This window comes from Gossypium hirsutum, chromosome A11, assembly GCF_007990345.1.
Source record: "Gossypium hirsutum isolate 1008001.06 chromosome A11, Gossypium_hirsutum_v2.1, whole genome shotgun sequence".
NCBI classification, from domain to species: domain Eukaryota; kingdom Viridiplantae; phylum Streptophyta; class Magnoliopsida; order Malvales; family Malvaceae; genus Gossypium; species Gossypium hirsutum.
The window spans coordinates 43,637,598-43,652,475 of NC_053434.1; positions in this window are offsets into that span (position 1 = coordinate 43,637,598).

Genomic DNA, 14,878 nt, shown 5'->3' on the forward strand with positions numbered 1-14,878 from the left:
CTTTTGTCGATACGTAATATGTGTGCAGTGTATGTACACACCTAGTAAGCAAGCATGATGCGATCTCCTTAGCCCAAACCTACAGTCAATATCACTCAAAGATTAATTTTACAGACTTATCGAATACTTTACCAAAAGCCAAAATCTCACATTAACCTTAACTTGCACGATATGTATAACAACCCCTTCACTAACCACGATCAACTCCTAGATCTGCACCAATCATAACTATTAAAACCAGAATAATAGGTGACTCGTATCCAACACAAGTCCCCTTACCTTACTATGACTATTCGACCAACCTTAGCCAATGGATGAGGAATACTTACCAAAACCACAAACACCAAAAAAGCAATTCAGCAAAGAGTTAAGATCCAGGATCCGATACTAATTCCACTAGATTCAGTCAAAGAGTATTCAGCCCTCTGGAGAATCAACTTTTCGGCTTTTCAAACTTAGTATGGTGAATAAGGATTATTTGGTACAGATTAAAGAAGAAGAGTAGAAGAAGAAATCGGCTAAGTGAAAAAAAGAAAATTGTGTAGAGAATAATAGAAATCGGCAGGAGGAAAAGAAAGAAAAACAAATCGGATTTCAGCTTTTTGGCTTTTGAAAAGAAAAGGGTTTTCAGCTTTTGGAGAAAGGGGTTTCTGGCAACAAGGTGAAGAAGAATTTCGGTAGTAGCCTGGCAACCCTGTATTCGGCCCCTATTTATAGCCCTTATAGCTGAATTTTTCATGCCCAATTCCCAATCAAGCTCTATCACGTTGCCCTTCTCATCTCCTTATTTTTCTCCCTGATAACCCATTGATCCTTTCCTTAATTTTTTCTTATGAACACTCCCCTTAGAGTCCATCTTCACGCGACTTCCATCCTTCTAGAAGGACAAAATTAAACTTCTAAAACACAAAACTATGATTCGAACCTTGGACCTCCTTACTAGTTACTAACGCCATCTCTCTACACTCTAAGTGGCATCACTTAGCCACTCTTCCACAATGCTTTTTGATGCTATTTTTCCCCTACTATTATTTAAAAGCCCACCTACTCGCCAACCCTGATTCTTTTAATAATTAAACTATAATTTCATTTATTCCTAGGTTCAAACTCAAACCCTAATTAAGACCTACAATAATTATCACATGGCTAGGAACATAAAACATAATTTTGATCAAAACCGAAAACAAAGAAAGTTCGAGATGTCGAGATTTTTGGGTTTCGAGATTTTTAGGGAGTTATAACTCTACCCCCTAAAAGAAATTTCATCCGCGAAATTTGCAACACTAGCACAGACTACCGCACCACACTTCCGGTGCGCACTATAATTCCAACTTAGGTAAATGGCACACTATGGGTAAGTATATACCATTATTCGCCTCTGGATCGTCTCCATCCTCTTGACGACGTGCTGCATAGACCAAAGCTGGCTGCCTCACGTCAGCATGATCAACACCTCTGGCTGGTGCTCAACGACCCAAATCGTTTCCACATCAGGTCTGATCATGGCCTCTCGGCGGTAGCTGACCACCCCTCTGTGACAGTACACCACCTCGGTCCACGACTGGCACCTGAGTTGACATTCGAGGGAAATTCCTGATCCTATGCTCATAGATCCACAAGCTAGACAAGCTCTTGTCCTCTTACAACACTCGCCTACATGACCTTTCCCATAATCAGCATAATATGGCACCCCTTTATTAACAACAGGGGGCCCTACTCCATCCGGCCCATTAACCCTGGCCCTAGCCCTAGGCATCTGTCCTATACTAGGAGTCTCAGCCTCCCTCTTATTCCTACCCCTTTCTTTCTCCCAATTTAAGCACTCAGTGCGCTTTACCTCCTCTGCTATCTTTGACCTCTCCACCAATGCCGAGAAAACTCGATCCTTTTGTGGAGCGATCAGTACCCTAGGTTATCTCTAAGTCCATCCCCAAACCACACGCAACGTTCATACTCCTTTGCCACCATTACTCTCGCATACCTACTAAGGCGTAAAAACTCTGCCTCATACTCCGCCACCGTTTTGGTTGCTTGGGTCAGGTTCAGGAACTCCTTCCTTCTAGAATCCACATAGCTTGCACCCACATACTTCCCTTGGAAAGTAGCTTTGAAGAACTCCCAAGTGACCCGCTCCAGTTGGGTGCCCTCTTTCACTGTCAACAACCACTAGTAGGCTTCTTCCCTTAATAGTGACACAGCTCCTTTCAGCTTTTGTTCCGGTGAGCAGTCCAAATCCTCCATTATCCTTTCAATGGCCTCCAACCCATATTCTGCCACATTAGGAGGCAAGTCAGCCACGCCCTTAAAGATCTCAGCCTCGTTTGATTGAAGTCATTCTGGAATGGACCCCCAATTTTCGTTGCCATTATTGGGACCAGCGCCCCTTTCTAAAATCCTCAACATTGCCTGGGACAATGCATCTTCTCCCACGGCCCGATCATACTGTCCATTCCCGACCACAGGTGAGGTCGGAGCCTCTTCTACTCTAACATCGGGCATATGGCTTGATTTTGACGATTCAGCCCTAACACTTCCGCGGCCTCGACCACGGCCCCTTGCACCTCTTCTAGCACTCATCATCTATTCGTGTATTATCTGGATTAAAATTTTATGAAGTTTTAGTTAGTTTAATAATTACACCGATGTTTTATGAAAATATTTAAAGAAAAGATCATTTTCAAAAATCCTCTATAGTTTCCAGATCCTACGGGCTTTAGTTCCATTCTAACAATCATCTAAAGTAGCCCTCTAACTATCAACTATATAATAATTTAAATAAACTTAAGTAAATAAAAGTACTTACTTGGTTCGACATCGGAGACTCGGTGTGCCGCTCAGCAAGATTTCCCTTTTCCATAACAGTGTGATCCAATTTTTTTTAAACGGAAAGAGAAACCAAATAGTAATAAGGCTCACTTCACAGCCCGAGTTTTACAACCTGGGCTCTGATACCACTAAATGTAACACCCCAAACCTGGGCTAGACGTTATGCCCGAATCTGGCGTGTTATATTGAAGTGTTTTAGTGAAAATTGTGTTTTCAATGAAAACCCTTCTTAAAAAAATCCCTAATTAACTAAAAATAAAACCTTTCAGTTACGAAAGCCTTGTTTAAATCATTTGATATTTATAAAAAAAACTAAGTTCCGGAAACGAGGAAAACATAATATAATTTAAGAAATCCATGTTCAACTTCTCGTAATTACAATGAAAATAATAATAATAATAATTCAAGTAGTAATTGAAAACCTTATTACAATTTGGTCTGAACACACTTAAAAAGAAATAAAAACTTAAATGCTTAAAAAAACCAAGTCCGAATTATCTTGCTAGCCGGCCACCCAAAGTCCCTCCAAACAAAGAACCTTCTACTGAGCATCACTTGAAAATAAAATAAAAGAGGGCGGTGAGTTTTCACAAACTCAGTGTGCACAACCCTCGGCAAAAACTAGCATTAAAAAAAACATCATTCATCAATCATGCAATGCAATCCCATCCAAATTATCCATCCGCTACACACCAGCTCCGTCCCCTGTCACACCATGTGGGGATATGAATATCGACCCACCCAGCCCACACACCATGGTAGCCCGGTTGCGGAACTACCTTCATTTACATATTAGGCTTTAAAAGCCATCGGTGAGTCAACGATTGTCAAGCAACCATGCGATCCTCATATACTTCCTTCGTTCCATAATTCCCACCCATATGCAACCTAAGCAGAATATCATATTTATGCATGTCACATCCACAAAACTTACATTCTACACCTAGGGGTATTTTGGTCATTTTTGCCCTTAGGGGATTTCGATAATTTTCCCATAATTATGGTTTTCACTTACCTTGGCCCATTTATGAGTCCCGTGAGCTAAGAAGAACGAACACTATCCACCAGGTAGGATTCTAGAGAAGAGGAGGTGAGTCATTAAGACCGCTTAAGTACCAAGCTCTCCCTAGATCCAATCCTAGACATGCATATACCCGTTGCCACACCTTAACCCTTTGACTTGTCCACGGTCGCAATATATTAATTAAGTCTTATGTGGATATCGTATACTAGGCCCAAAACCCTTTACAAAGCCCAAACAATTTCACATACCTGTATCTGGCCCATTAAGCCCAATCATATTCATATGGCCCATTAGGCCCAAATCCCCATATATGGCCCATTAGGCCCGAATCACATTTATATGGCCCGTTAGGCCCAGCCACCTTTATAATCATGCTCACATACAAGTTCTTATCACATAGCATCAACATTCAGTTTTTTCCTATTGTGGGCCCAATAACCCATCGGGCCTATTTAGCCCATTCTGACCCATATGGCCAAATCACAACCCAGGTCTGCAAAACCGCCCATGGTCCTTGGGCAACCTATCGGTCTTCCCCTTACGAGTGTTCGCGCACTCGCAAGACTAACGTAGCCAAACTTTAGGCTTTTCGGCATTTCAGCTTTTGCCGATACATAATGTGTGTGCAGTGTATGTACACACCTTGTAAGAAAGCGTGATGCGATCTCCTTAGCCCACACCTACAATCGATATCACTCAAAGATTAATCTTACATACTTATCGAATACTTTACCAAAAGCCAGAATCTCACCTTAACCTTACCTTACGCAGTAAGTATAACAACCCCTTCACTAACCATGATCAACTCCTAGTTCTGCACCAATCGTAACTATTAAAACCAGAATAATAGGTGACTCGTATCCAACACAAGTCCCCTTACCTTACTATGGCTATTCGGCCAACCTTAGCCAATGGATGAGGAATACTTACCAAAATCACAAACACCTAAAGAGTAATTCAGCAGAGAACTAAGATCCGAGATCCGATACTAATTCGACTAGATTCAGTCAAAGAGTATTCAGCCCTCGGGAGATTCAGCTTTTCGCCTTTGCAAACTTAGTATGGTGAATAAGGTTTATTTGGTATAGATTAAAGAAGAAGAGTAGAAGAAGAAATCGGCTAAGTGAAACAAAGAAAATTGTGTAGAGAATAATAGAAATCAGCAGGAAAAAAAGAAAGAAAAACAAATAGGTTTTCAGCTTTTTGGATCTTGAAAAGAAAAGGGTTTTCAACTGTTGGAGAAAGGGGTTTCTGGCAACAAGGTGAAGAAGAATTTTGGTAGTGGCCTGGCAACCCTGTATTCGGCCCCTATTTATAGCCCTTATAGCTGAATTTTTCGTGCCCAATTCCCAATCAAGCTCCATCACGTTTCCCTTCTCATCTCCTTGTTTTTCTCCCTAATAACCCCTTGATCCTTTCCTTAATTTTTTCTTCTAAACACTCCCCTTAGAGTCCATCTTCACGCCACTTCCATTCTTCTAGTAGGCCAAAATTAAACTTCTAAAACACAAAACTAGGATTCAAACCTTGGACCTCCTTGCTAGCTACTAACGTCATCTCCCTGCACTCTAAGTGGTGTCACTTAGCGACTCTTCCACAAGGCTTTTTTATGCCATTTTCCCCTATTTTTATTTAGAAGCCCACCTACTTGTCAACCCTGATTCTTTGAATAATTAAACTATAATTTCATTTATTCCTAGATTCGAACTCAAACCTTAATTAAGACATACTATAATTATCACATGGCTAGGAACATAAAACACAATTTTTATCAAAACCAAAAACAAAGAAAGTTCAGGATTTCGGGATTTTTGGGTTTCAGGATTTTTGGGGCGTTACAGGTTGTGAAGTTTACTTGGCTTATGTGCTTGATACGAAAGTGATTGAAAAGAAGTTCGAATCAATGCTAGTTATGTTTGTGTATTTGAATGCATTTCCCGAAGAGTTACCGAGTTTACTACCGATCCGAGAGGTTGAATTTGGTATTGATTTAATGCCGGGTACAACCCCTATATCAATAGCTCCGTATTGAATGGCCCCAACAGAATTAAAAGAATTGAAGGCTCAATTGCTAGAGTTAACCGACAGAGGGTTTGCAAGACCGAGTTTCTTGCCTTGGGGTGTGTACCACCCCTAACCCGTATCTGTCACCGGAACAAGGATTCAGAGCATTACTCGGATTTACATATCATTTAGCAAAAATTTCTGTTAAATACTTACCGATTTAATGCATCATATAGATAAATATATTATCATTCAATCAATAGCTTGGCACTTGTCTTAGCATCAATCAACATTGTTAGTATACTTACGCATATTTTATATAAATTCAACATTGATATACTTATTTTCTCAACACGTCACACTTGAGTTTAATAATTGTCCCCACCTACATAATTTTCTCATATCAATAAATCAAAAATAATCATATATGTGCATGCCATGCAATATATCATTCTCTTACCATTTAAAATCATTTATTTCAATATATTAAAATTTCATGTACCATAATTTCCATAAATTTCACGTATATTTATTCCGATAATAATTCATATCAAACTTAACATAAATCAAATTCTATATGCACATACTTTCCACACCATGTGTCCATATAACTTGTACAAATCATTATATATATACTTCAAGCATATATGGTAATAATTCATTTCGTATTCATATTGTTTCATATTATACGAATGTACTAATATTTCACCTTCAAACCAATATATCATACAATTTAACATATTTTCATGCTCAATTATGATACACAAATTTACCTGACAAACTTGCAAAAATACCCAGATTTAGGGGCATTTTGGTAAATTTTCATTTTCTCCGATTTTCATCCGATCTTGATCTAAATTGATAATTCCATTTAATTGATTAATTTAGACAATAAGTCAATTCATTTCCTTCAAATTGGTCATTTTTTATATCCCTATAAAATTGCCCCTAAAGTTTTAATTTTATTCAATTTAGTCTCTGAGCCTAAAACATACAAATTAGCCATGCTAGCTGAATATTCATACATATTCTCCTCCTCCTCCTCCTCCCTATTCCTCATCCTTAATTTATATAACATGATACAAGTAACATTATCAATACTTTCACTATTCACTTATATGTATATTCAAAGCTGTCCATTTGCATCATAGTCACTAAATTATTTACATCTTGAGCTACAGACCTCAAAATTAAGATCGGATAATTTTTCCAAAAACTAGACTTACATATCTTCTTACCATAAAATTTTCAGAATATTTCACTTATCCAATAAGTACAGTTTATTCTTTAAAGTCACTTCTATTCTGCTGTCTGACAGTTCTAACCCTTCTTTACTAAAAATTAATTATCTAATTGTACAAGATTCAAATGATGTTTTCGTTTGTTTCTCTCAAAAATAGACTCATTTATGATTCTAAACATATTTAAGCCCCTAAATACTTTTATCCAATTTTTGATGATTTTCCAAAGTCAGAACAGGGGAACCCGAAATCATTCAGACCTTGTCTCACAAAATTTATCATATTTCATGATTTACAATTCAATTGCTTAATCGTTTCTTCTATGAGAAACTAGACTCAATAATATTTAATATCATGTTTTATTCAACCTCTAATTCAACTTCCACAATGTTTGGTGATTTTTCAAAACAAAACTGTTTTAATGCAAGATATTATTTACCATGTTTATAACATCATTATTCCCTTTCTCTACAATATTTTCCATCACTTTCTCCTATTTCCCTTCACTAACTCATCAAGATCATAGAACCTTATATAAGAAGACTCTACTAGAACATTATTTCCATGCTTTCTCAATAATAACAAACTTAAAAATATATTGAAATATTGATGTACTTACCTTCTTCTATTGATTCCAATATTTAATTTGATTTTCTCTCTCCTCCAGCTTCTATTCCTTGAATCCAATTTGATATTCTAACTCCCCATAGTCTCCTTAATATTTTTCTCCAGTGGTAGCTATGGAAATTCTTTTGATTTCTAGGTGAAAATGGTGAATTTTTGGTAGAAGGACTAAATTGTAAAGAATGAAAAGTTTCTTTCTTCTCTTCTCTTCTTCCTAACGTGAATGCATGAAAAAATGGATGAGAATTTCCTCATCTTTCTTTCTTTATATATACTAAAAAAATAAAAAAATAATAAAATATCATATAAAAAAATCAAATTAAAATATTAATAACTAATAATTAATTAATTAATTAATCTAAAATATCTCCAACATCATCATTACTTTCTAGATTTCTCTCTCTTCCAATTGACCATTTTGCCCTTTGTGATCTTTTAAAATTCCATTATTGAGTCATCACTTAATTTTGGTAAAATTACAATTTAGTCCCTCATAATTCTTACCTATTCAATTTGGTACTAATTCATCAATTTTTCCTTGGCTTTTAGATCCTTCCACCCTTAAAATATTTGCACTATTAGCCCTTCAAAATTTTCATATTTACACTTTAATCCCTCAAATTTTGAGTATTTACTCTTGGGCCACAAAAATTTTCTTACTTCTACAATTTAGTCCTTTCTTGAATCAATATGTCATAATATACTTCCCAGTGACATAACTCAATTTTCCTTTTGTTGTCACTTTATTTCCTTATTTTACTAAATTAAGAGTAATATCTTACTGTATAAATTTTCGAGGTGTTACAGGGTGCTCCCGTATTGTTTGTGAAAAAGAAAGATGGCACGATGAGAATGTGTATAGACTACAGACAATTTAACAAAGTTATGATCAAGAATAAATACCCTCTACCACGAATTGACAATTTGTTTGACCAATTAAAAGGAGCTATAGTGTTTTCGAAAATAGAATTGAGATCGGGCTATTACCAGTTGCGAGTTAGAGACTCTTATGTGCCAAAGACTGCATTTAGAATGAGGTATCGTCACTATGAATTCTTAGTTATACCTTTTGGACTAACGAATGCACCTGCTATCTTTATGGACTTAATGAACTAGATTTTTAGACCGTACCTAGATCGATTTGTTATTGTGTTCATAGATGATATTTTTATATATTTAAGAGATGAAACTGAGCATTCCGAGCATTTGAGAATTGTATTGCAGATCTAAGAGATAAGTAGTTATATACAAAGTTCAGTATATGTGAATTTTGGTTACGTGAGGTTGGTTTTCTGGGGCATATTATGTCAGCATTAGGTATTCAAGTCGATCCGAGCAAGATTTCCACAATAATGGAATGGAAGCCTCCAAGAAATGTATCCGAAGTCTGCAGTTTTTTGGGACTAGCTGGATATTATAGACGGTTCATGAAAGGCTTTTCAATGATTGCGACTCTATTGACGAGATTGCTTTAGAAAGATGTAAAGTTTGAGTGGTCAGATAAATGTCAGAAAAGTTTTGATCAGCTGAAAGCTCTTTTGACGAGATTGTGATTTATAGTGATGCATCATTCAATAGTCTGGGCTGTGTTTTGATGCAGGAAGGCAAATTCATAGCTTATGCTTCAAGACAATTGAAGCTACATGAAAAGAATTACCCGACGCATGATTTAGAAATAGCAGCTATTGTGTTCATAATGAAGATTTGGCGTCATTATCTGTTCGGTGAGAAATGTCATGTTTATTCAGATCACAAGAGTTTAAGATATCTGATGACTCAGAAAGATTTGAATTTGTGACAGTGGAGATGGCTAGAATTACTAAAAGATTACGAGCTAGTGATTGACTACCATCCGGGAAAAGCAAATGTTGTTGCCGATGCATTAAGCTAAAAATTCTTGCTTGCTCTACGTGCAATTAATACTCCGTTGCCTCTTTCTAATGATGGCTCGATTGTAGCTGAGTTGAAGGAGAGACCATTGTTTGTACAGTAGATTTCAGAAGACTAATAATGAAATGTTAGCTAAAAGACTTCAATGTGATTCGAACCTTGATTCAGAGTTTTAAATTGATTCCGATAATTATTTAAGATTCAAAGGCCAAATATGTGTTCCGAGAAATTCAGATTTGATTCATATGTTTTTGAACAAAGCACATAATAGTCGTTTATCTATACATTTGAGAAGTACGAAAATGTATAACAATTTGAGACAGCTCTATTGGTGGCATGGCATGAAACTGGATATCTCAGAGTTCGTTTCTAAATATTTGATCTGTCAGTAAGTTAAAGCTGAGCATTAGGTACCTTCTAGTTTATTACAGCCGATTATGATTCCTGAGTGTAAATGGGATAGAGTGACTATGGATTTTGTTTCAGGTTTATCCCTATCTCTGAGTAAGAAAGATGCAATCTGGGTTATTATTGACAGGTTGATAAAATTGGCTCATTTCCTTCCAGTAGGAACAGACTATTCACTTGAAAGGTTAGCTGAGTTGTATATCTCCAAAGTTGTGAGATTACACGGAGTACATGTTTCTATTGTTTCGGATAGAGGTTCGGGATTCACATTGAGGTTTTGGAAGAAACTGCAAGATGCACTGGGTACAAAACTACATTTTAGTACCGCATTTCACCCTCAGACGGATGGTCAATCTGAACGAGTTATACAGATACTCAAGGATATGTTGAGATGTTGCATTCTTGAGTTCGAAGGTACATGGGAAAGGTATTTGTTGTTGATTGAATTTGTGTATCACAATAGCTTTTTATCGAATATTAAAATGGCACCTTATGAAGCTTTATACGATCGGATGTGTCAAACATCGTTGTACTGGACTGAACTTAGCGAGCATAAGATTCACGGTGTGACAGCCCTAAAATGACCCTAGTCGGAAAGCGGTTTCGGGACCGCTAAACCGAGTCACCAAATTATTTGAATATGATATTTATTGTCTAAAATATGTGAATATGAATGTGTGAAAGTTTTGAGCTTTGATTTAGTCGATTGCATGTGAATTTAGTAATAGGACTTATGTGTGACACTTTTGAAATGTGATAGGTTAATCCATAAGGATCTATTAGTGCATGTAATCAAAAGGGTGGACTTGCATGTCAATTTCCCCCATTTAATTACTAGTGGCCAGCCATGAAAAAGGGTGATGGGCAAAACATGTCATAAAACATGTTGTGCTAATGGTTTATGGGAGAAAGGATAAAATAGTAATGGGAAGGTAAATGATGACAAAAAAAATGTGTGTGGTTGCCCTCCCCTTCCATTGCCGTGAATTGAAGGAAGAAAACAAAAGAAAAAAAAATGTTCATCTTCTTCTCCTACCTCTCTCAAGCCGAAACTAACCAAGAAATGGAAGAAAGCACACCTAAGGCATTCGGCCATCTTGTGTGGGGGGAATTAAGGTATGATATCATGTGATTCTTTTGGAATTTTTGTGAAGTTGAGTTTGTTTTGGTGCTCATAACATGACCCATGTGTTAATTTTTGAGTTTGTGTTGCAAGAAACATTTGGTTATGTCCTTATATGTCAAATTGATGATAAATTTTTGATATTTGGTGAATGAATATGGGTTTCGGTCATGGTAGATAACAAAGAATGTGGTTGTTGTTCTTGTTAATTTGGATGAATTTTTGGTGGATAGGTGCTTGAATCAAACAAATGATCATGTGTGTACACTAGGTGCTAGTTAAGAAGAATCGGTCACTATACTGGAGGCCATTGCCGAATATGAGTTTAGTTATTGAGTTGATGGAATAAAAGAATGCTTAAAGATGTGTCACAACAAATTATATGTTAAGCTAAGGTTGTTAAATTATCAATCTTTCTTCCTAGCCGAATATGTGTTTATAAAGTTGAGTTGTTAAATAGATTTTGAAGTTAGCCCATGCATTTATTTTTGAATTTAAGAAGAATGATACATTCGACTATGCTTTGATGTGCTTGGATTGTTGTTCATTGAGTAAATGATTGAGGAATGGTTAGAAGAATTTGAATGCTAAACTAGTTGATTTGTTTGATGATATATATATATGTATTCGGCAATGGGATAAAATGTGTATTAAGCTAAGTTTCATGGTGATTATGCTTGTGATGTTGGGTTAATATTCGGCATTGAGTAATGTGGGGTAAGGTGATTAATTGGCTATGAAATTAGCTAAATTGAATAGGTATGTTTAATAATATGCTTAGTATAATGTATGATCTTATAACTCGGTTTGGTATTGAGATAAAGGTTAGATGTATGATTGGATTTGGTATGTGTTAAATTGGTCAATCAAAGATTAAATGATATGTGATTGCCAAATGTGATTGTTAAGTGAATAATATTAGTTAAGTACTTAAGCAAATCTATTGTTTTACTTAAGCTTAAGAGCAAAGAGGATCAAAGTCGGATAGGGGAAAAGAGAAAGTAAACGAATAGCCGTGGACATCTAATCGTCGACAACTTCCGAGGTAAGTTTTAAGTGATTAAACGTTGAGTAAATTCAATCATAATAGGACATAATGAGTTGATTTAATAAGATATGATGTGGCCATGATATGTCTTAAACTCAAATGGTAAGTTCATATGTGTTTGGACTTGGAAAGTTAAGAGCAAATTGTAATAATTTGCTTTGGACAGCAGCAGTAACGTGATTTTAGAAAATCACTATAAATTGTTGGTGTGGAATTATAGGCCGAATAAAATATGTAATCAAGGCTTAATTAGTCTAGTTTCTTATAAAAGAGACCTTGTGATCAAACAAATTTCCTATAAAGAGATATTTAAAGTTGTGTGAGACGGTGTCAAAATGACTCCGAAATCCCCTGTTCTGTTTTTAGAAAATCATTATAAATTATACAAAAATGGTTATAAGATAAAATTTATATGCTTAGACTCCTTAATGAGTCTAGTTTCAAATGAAATCAAATACAACACATTTTGAATTCTGTAAAATGAGAAATTTGATTCGTAGTGAAGAGTGGTCAGATTAGTCAAACAGTGAAACAGGGGAAACTTTAAGAAAAATCTGGTATTGATTGGCCAAACCTAAAATTCTGAAAATTTTATGGATGGAAGATATACGAGTCTATATTCAGCGAAAATTAACGGCAAGTGATTTGGAGTTTTGTAGCTCCAGTTATAAATAATTTAGTGACTACTGCTCAGGAAAACAGCTCGTAGTGAATATGTGATTTTGTTGTAAACATGGATAAAACTTGTTTTAGTTACTCATAAGCTATTGATTAAACCCATACGTGAATTCTAAATCGTGATATTGTAAAACGATACATGAGTGTTAGATGGATCTTTGATATTAAAATTTGTGAAATTGTAAGTTTATGAGTATTCGAATATGAAATGATAGTATGGCGTGAAATTGAACTATTCATTGGGAAATGATTAATGTAGATTCGGCCAAGACAATGTGTATACATGATAGTATATGTGATATATTTGGATAATTGTGATGTGAATGTATATATATGTGATAAGGCCTAATGGCCGATGTGATGAATGTGAAAGTGTATATATATGTGATAAGGCCTAATGGCCGATGTGATGAATGTGAAAGTGTATATATGTGATAAGGCCTAATGGCCGATGTGATGAATGTGAAAGTGTATATATGTGATAAGGCCGAATGGCCAATGTGATGAATGTGAAAGTGTATATATATGTGATAAGGCCTAATGGCCGATGTGATGAATGTGAAAGTGTATATATATGTGATAAGGCCTAATGGCCGATGTGATGAATGTGAAAGTGTATATATGTGATAAGGCCTAATAGCCGATGTGATGAATGTGAAAGTGTACATATGTGACAGAGCCGAGTGGCCAACGTGATGGATGTGAAAGTGTATAAATGTGATAAGTCTCGAAGGGCAATTGTGTCAGTACTATATCCGGGTTAAAACCCCGCAGGCTTTATGCGAGAGTATTATCCTGATTAATGTCCGTAGGCTTCGTGCTCGTACTATATCCGAGCTTTAAAGACCCGACGGCTAAATGCTAGGATTCAAGTAAGACTTTGATATTGAGTATCTGCATTAAGTTACCATCAAATAAGTATTATGTATTCAAGATGTTCAGGTACGTATTACTTACTCATCGGTGGAGTGATTTCGAGGTGAATTATCAGTATCAAAGAGGTAGGTAAATGTGATTAATATTATAACTCCAAATGTGAGAATGTGCTTTGGAAATATTTGACCATCTAGGTCATTATTATTCGAAAGTATATATGTGGCAGCCAAGTGTTGCGTTTAATGATATTATAGATCGAGATGAAGCTCTAGATTAACTTCATCGAACAGTTGAAATGAATGACCAATAATAGTGATTGAGAACACTTTGTCTTGCTTAAAACTTACTAAGCATTAAATGCTTACTCCGTTCTTTGAATCTCTGTTTTATAGATTTTGGTTCGTCAGCTATCGGACTCGGGATTATTGAAGTCGAAGTCGCCCACACTATCAAAGCCCTTTTGGTACACTTTTGGTTGAACTCTGAAATGGCATGTATAGGACTACCCTTTTGTAGTGGGTCATGGACCCTTTGGATTTGTATAATTTTGGATAGCCATGCGAAAATGGCTTATATATGTTTGAGCATAATGTTATAATCATTTGGTATGGATATGGTTATTGAGAGGTGTGGATATGCTTAACAAGGATTGGCCATGGGAATGGTTAATCACTATCATAATTTGTGCTATTTATGCTAAAAGGGCTAGTTGAATCATGGAAACTATGAAATAGGTAAAGTCTACCTTAAAGGCAGATGCTGACAGCAGCAGTGATGTAGATTTGGAAAATCACTAATAATAGTAGGAATAGAATTAAATAGTGAATAAATTATTTGAATGAACCTTGATGAATCCACTTTCATATGGAAGAAACGAAACGGTCATATGAGTGGTATGTTAAGAGATAATTAGGTTTTCGTGAGACAGGGCCAGAACGGTTTCTGGATTCCCTGTTTTGACTTTGGAAATTCATTATAAATTAACCAGAGATAATTATGAGTCATTCCATATATGTATAGATTCCTCTTTGAGTCTAGTTTCTATAGAAACAAACGGCATCAGCATTGAAGCCCTGTACAGGGAGATATCCAAATCGTAATGCATGAAGGTCAGTGTTGTCGCACCCTGTAACAGG